Source organism: Amblyomma mixtum, chromosome 2 (genome assembly GCF_055824585.1).
Source record: "Amblyomma mixtum isolate Tamu chromosome 2, ASM5582458v1, whole genome shotgun sequence".
Taxonomy (NCBI): domain Eukaryota; kingdom Metazoa; phylum Arthropoda; class Arachnida; order Ixodida; family Ixodidae; genus Amblyomma; species Amblyomma mixtum.
In genome coordinates this window covers 249,850,647-249,856,381 of record NC_143013.1, presented here as the reverse complement: position 1 = coordinate 249,856,381, position 5,735 = coordinate 249,850,647, and the positions used below count along the sequence as shown (strand labels likewise).

Genomic DNA, 5,735 nt, shown 5'->3' with positions numbered 1-5,735 from the left:
ATTGGGGTTCCCCCTCGACCCTTGTTAACGTTGCTTTGTGTTGGCTGGTGTCCTTGTATGACCCGTAAGACGCATACGCCATAACACGGTATGCAGTCCTACATGCGAGATTTTTCGATGAGGCCCTACCCGATGAAGACGACAAAAAAAAAAAAAACATTTGCACTGCTAACTCCTGCGCTGCCGAAAAAGAAAAAAAAAGCGTGCGTCGGCCGGGAATCGAACCCGGGTCAACTGCTTGGAAGGCAGCTATGCTAACCACTATACCACCGACGCGGATGAGAACGTGGTCGCCGGACGGTTGTTTTGTGCCTGCTATTTTCGGCGTGCTTCGTGCAACTGAGGAAATGGTTCAGAGAATGAATATAGGTCAGTCACCTGGGCAGGTACTGGTTTCGTACAAGTCGTCATCACTGTCGACGTATAGATGGCGCCCCTCTCGGTCTTCAGAGAGGCCCCGACTTTGTGTAGTAGTTATCTGAGATATCCTGATGTTACAGTCGTACAATTTCCAACTATTTAGAAACTTCCTGCGCTTACTCGTACATGCCTGTTAAAAAACAGCTGGCGGTTTTTTGCTCGGGAAAGACATCTAATTCGCTCTCGTTCAGTCCGACGTAGAGTATTAGGCAGTAAAATATACTGTGGTGTGAAATGACGAGTAGCGCCGCGAATAGTTAAATAAAAAATTCACTTTAGTTTTTTGGAGTATGTTATTTCGCACATTTTCTACGTCTTAATGGAAACAAATTTTCCTATTTAATGTGCACTAAATCTTATGGTTATCTTGCTATTTTTCCTGAAGGCATCTTTTTTGATCTGTCCATTTTAAATTCCTTCCACTTCGCTAACGCCTCTTCTATACTTAGAGCCATAATTTTGTACCGTCAATGGTACTCTAAAGATCCAAGCTGCCGGATTCGCATTGCGGCTTGTGTGAGCACATTTTAAAAGCCGATTCTGGTTGAAAAGAGCCTAGTTCAAACTACAAGACCAGGGATTCCGATAAATGATTTTCGGGCTGTTAATTATAGATGTTGATAAAAAGTCGAGAAAGAATTGATTTTGAATAAATACATCGTTATTTTATTTTCCAGAAGACAACTGGATGGTCTCTTGGGCTAAAAGCTACACAAAAGCTTGACGAGGCCCAGCTTCGAAAGGAATTCGCACCGCTGTTTTAAGCGCTTAAAAGAGGCGCCTTAATCTATATCACCATATAAATTTTTGTTCTTTTCATATGGTGGGAATGAGCTCTGTTAATAGTTCTTTCTGTACTCGCCAAGTTTTTCTGTTTTGTCACCAGGTGGCGCTAGTTAACAGCATGATCTTAACCGATTAACCACAATGTAGATCTATTTAACTGATTATCCGCTAACTGGTTATCTGACTGACTGGTTAACCTCAAGCTAGATCAGGATGTCTTAGAACGCAGAGGTACAAAAAAAATCTCTGCCTCTCCCGTAACCGAGAGTAGAGTAAGCATGAAATGTTTACGGGCCTAATGTCATCTCGGTGGACACCCGAACCGCACCGTACAGGAAGGGAGGAACGCCACCACCCGTTCAGCGCGATGCCTTGCCATTTGGTTTTTTGAGGAAAGGAAATGGCGCAGTAATTCTCTGCCATCTCGGTGGACACCCGAACCGCACCGTAAAGCAAGGGAGGAACGCCACCACCCGTTCGGCGCGATGCCTTGCCCTTTGAACGCAGCCTTTCTCCCCCGGGCCCCTGTGCACCTGCGCAGCTTTGCTTCGATGCGCGAAGCCCCTAAGAGATCACGTACGACAACGAAGTGTACGTGGCATTTATGTGCTTTTTGCAGGCGTTATTAGAAATCGGAAATTATAATTCCGTGCATTATCAAACGCACAGCGCGACTGATATCTTGATAAACATTGAGAAGGCACTGGCAGCAGTTATTTTTTGTGACTCGTTTGGAGACCAACCGTTGCTTGCATGCCGGTCGCGTAGGAGGGCTTAGAGAGTCTCGTTAAATCTCGTTAAGTCTCGTACGGTGCCCGGATGTTCTCGTTTCAGAGCCCGGATGACTCGATTTCAGTGCCCGGATGACTCGATTTCAGTGCCCGGATGACTCGATTTCAGTGCCCGGATGACTCCATTTCAGTGCCCGGATGACTCGATTTCAGTGCCCGGATGACTCGATTTCAGTGCCCGGATGACTCGATTTCAGTGCCCGGATGAGTGGATTTCAGTGCCCGGATGAGTGGATTTCAATGCCCGGATGAGTGGATCTCGGTCTCGGCGTGACGTCACCACACTGCCGACAACGGGGGCTAAAAGCATTTCATGCTTAAAACATAACTATGAATATGACACATGTGCAGTTCGTGGTTAATCTGCGGAAACAATTAAATATCTTATCATAGAATGTGATGACATCCATCCGGATGTCGATGCAGGCACAGACACTCTCCCTGAAGCCCCTGGGTTTAGTGGTAATAATTACTATGTGAATGAATCTGCGGTGGAATTTAACAAAAGCGATTGCAAGATTAATGGTTCAATAGCAGAGAGGTGACAATGTAAGAAGTGCAGTATTAGAAATGTATGTAAAGCAAATACCGAATGTAGAGACTGAATTATGACATCATTAAAGAAATACAAATGAAAAATGAATGAATGAAAAAAAAAAGTCGAGCATTATGGCAAGTGCCACCACCCCGTTTCAAAGCGGAGGTTTTTGTCTTCCATCCATTTATCCGTTGTGTCAGTACAGGGAGCATGTACACTCTGGAAGCTCTAAATTCATGCATTGAAAACTTGTTATTCAATTTCTTTGAAGTCTTATTTCGACTGCTCTTTCCCAGGACCTAAATAAACATCCTTGACTGCAATAAATATCCTTGATTGCAATAAATAAATATCCTTGATTGCAATCTGGCCTTTGCCGAATTGTCAAAAAATCTGGGCGCAAAGTTTTAGCGAAAAAATTGATGCTACGGGGTGCGTTTGTAAACTAATACTAACTAGGTGCTGTATTAGTTAACCATGAAGCATGTTCAGTAGAATGAGCTTAACCCTACAAAAAATGCACTAAAGAAGAGGCCTGCCGCCGTAGTAGCAGCAAGTCCGCGCGATGACAAAACACATCTGGATGAGGTGCGTCGGGCGTTTCAGGGGGCTCGCCTTTAGTTTTTAAAATAGGCCGTTCGAGGCATAAGCATAGCTTCTGCGGCATAATAATAAGAGTGCTGGCGACCGTCAAGAAACAAGCTAATCATGCTGACTATTGAGCTGGTTAAATAATTTTTGATTGCCTAACTTTATAGCTATTACAGTTAGGCGCCTGTTTGTAGCTACCGCTAGCAACCGTTTCCTGTTACAGCCCCTGACCGCGAGCAATGCCCATATCAGTTTTCAATACTTCGAAAACGTGTTTACCTTTGCAGGTATGGCTCAATAAATATTGGCCATCTCGTACGAAAAGACGCGTGGTCAAACATGCCACTTCATGGCCCGCGTACCACGTGACCATCTCTGTGGTGAGCGCAGGTGATCACTTCTACAGCCCACATGGTAGAGAGAAGGTATATATTGATAGCGTCAGTCTGCTGTCCCACGTTTCGAAACGAGAACTTGTCTCCGTCTCCTGTTTCTAGAATCATCGGCTAACAGACTGGGGCTCCCCCTTCACCCTTAACGTTGCTTTGTGCTGCCAAGGTGTTTTCGTATGCCCCGTAAGACACATACGCCATAATCTCCTATGTAGTCGTACGTTTGGTTTTTTTTTTCTAAGGCGTTGCCTGATGAAAACAGAAACGCAAGCGACTGCGCTGCCGGAAAATAAAAAAACTGCGTCGGCCGGGAATCGAACCCGGGTCAACTGCTTGGAAGGCAGCTATGCTAACCACTATACCACCGACGCGGACGAGGACTCGGTCGCCGCAGAGTTGTTTTGTGCGGGCTATTTTCGGCATGCCTCGCACAACCTAGTAAATGGTTCAGAAAGAATGAAAATAGGTCAGTGACCTGGGCAGGTACTGGTTTCGTACAAGTCACCGTCACTGTCGACGCATAGATGGCGCCACTCTCGGTCGTAAGAGAGCCGGCGCTGCACTGTGGAGAGCTAATCGCACGGTAAAGCCATGTGATTATATTTACTTGCGAACACATGTATGTATGCCCTTCACATGCGCTACGAGTACTCGAATCGCATCGAATTTGTAGACCTTTGTATCATTTTTTTTGGGTATTTCACATCGAGAAGATATTATATCCTCGGCTTTCTGGAGTAGTTATCTGTTTCGCTCGTACAACATCCAACTATTTCGAAACTTCATACGCTTACTCGTATGTGCCTGTCAAAAAGCAGCTGGTCGTATTTTGCGCGGGAAAAATATATAATTCGGTTTCTCTTAGTCCTGTATAGACTATTCTGTCAGTTTACCAATATGCCTCAAGAGAGAAGTGCAGAACACCTGTATCTTACCGGTACTGACCTATAGGGCAGGACTGCGGAGGCTAACGAAAAGGCTTCAACTTTAATTCAGTAAATAGCAGCGAGCACTGGATGAAAAATTATTGGTGTTGTGTTAAGAGTCAGGAAGATAGCAGATTGGGTAAGAAAACAAACGCGGGTTATTGACAACCTAGTCGAAATGAAGAATAACCTGGCATGGGCAGGAAGTGTAATTGAAAAGCAAAATAAGAAATGGTCCTAAAAGGTACAGGCTGGATTCCAAGAGAAGTCAAGCGTATCGGGGGCTACAGGAAGTTAGGTTGGCGGATGAGATTAGTAAGTCTGCGGGGAGAGTGCGACCTCGCTTGGCACATCACCGGATTAATTGGAGGAATATGGCAGATGCGTTTGCGTAGCAGTGGGCGCACTAAAGATAATAATAATGAAGTTGTACAGGAAAGAGCTATATATACAGACTGATTACAAAGCACTCAGCTATTGTTTCCTCTGTCGCAAGACCCGGCACATTATCGAATGTGCCGTGGTATGGCGCGTGGTATACTCAAAAGGTAAAAAAAAATTTTTGGGCGTTTTTATCCACATTCTTGAATAAGAAGAAGTCATAGCATTTAGGCTGCGTGCTAATGTGAGTACAGCGCGATTCTCTTCTTACGATGTTCTCGCCAAAGCACAAGTTTTAACCGGTACCGTTGCCGTTATGTGATATGGATGAGTCATCACCTTCTAGAATGCGATGACCTTAATACACGCACGAATTCCCACTAATCCACCCATTGTCTGGGGCGGGCCTACTTTTAATATTTTGTAGGTCAGTTGCAATTTTTGAGTGTGGGTGAACTTCGAAATTTTGGTAAGTTTTTCAAACTTGGTGATGCCCTATGACTAGTACACTGGTGGTCCCATGGTGTTAATGACGCCATGAAGCTTTCAATCTCATTCGTAGGTCGTCGGGAATCACCCTGCGGTGGCGCAGTAGTTAGGGTCTCCGGCTACTGAGCCGGAGTACCCGGGTTGGAACCCAACCGCGGTGCTCGCATTTCGATGGAGGCGTAACCCAAAAGGTGCCCTTGTGCAGTGCAATGTTTACGACCCCCAGGTGGTCGAAATTATTTCGGAGCACTCCACTACGGCGCCTTTATCTGTCTTTCTTTCTTCACCCCCACCTTCCTCCCTTCTCTTACGGCGCAGTCGATGTGTCCACAGAGAAGTGAGGCAATTACTGCGCCATTTGATATCCTCAGCAAACCACTAATTTTCCTCATACATCTACTGACTCAGTGGTGAAGCAGTT

The 5,735-nt window shown here is 45.3% G+C and overlaps 2 non-coding genes across 2 annotated transcripts; both read right to left on the bottom strand.

Moving 5' to 3' along the window:
* Positions 1 to 204: 204 nt before the first annotated feature.
* Positions 205 to 276, bottom strand: TRNAG-UCC (transfer RNA glycine (anticodon UCC)). Its single transcript has one exon. It is a non-coding gene; the product is annotated as a tRNA-Gly (tRNA).
* Positions 277 to 3,817: 3,541 nt separating this feature from the next.
* TRNAG-UCC (transfer RNA glycine (anticodon UCC)) lies at positions 3,818 to 3,889 on the bottom strand. The gene has a single exon. It is a non-coding gene; the product is annotated as a tRNA-Gly (tRNA).
* Positions 3,890 to 5,735: the final 1,846 nt, after the last annotated feature.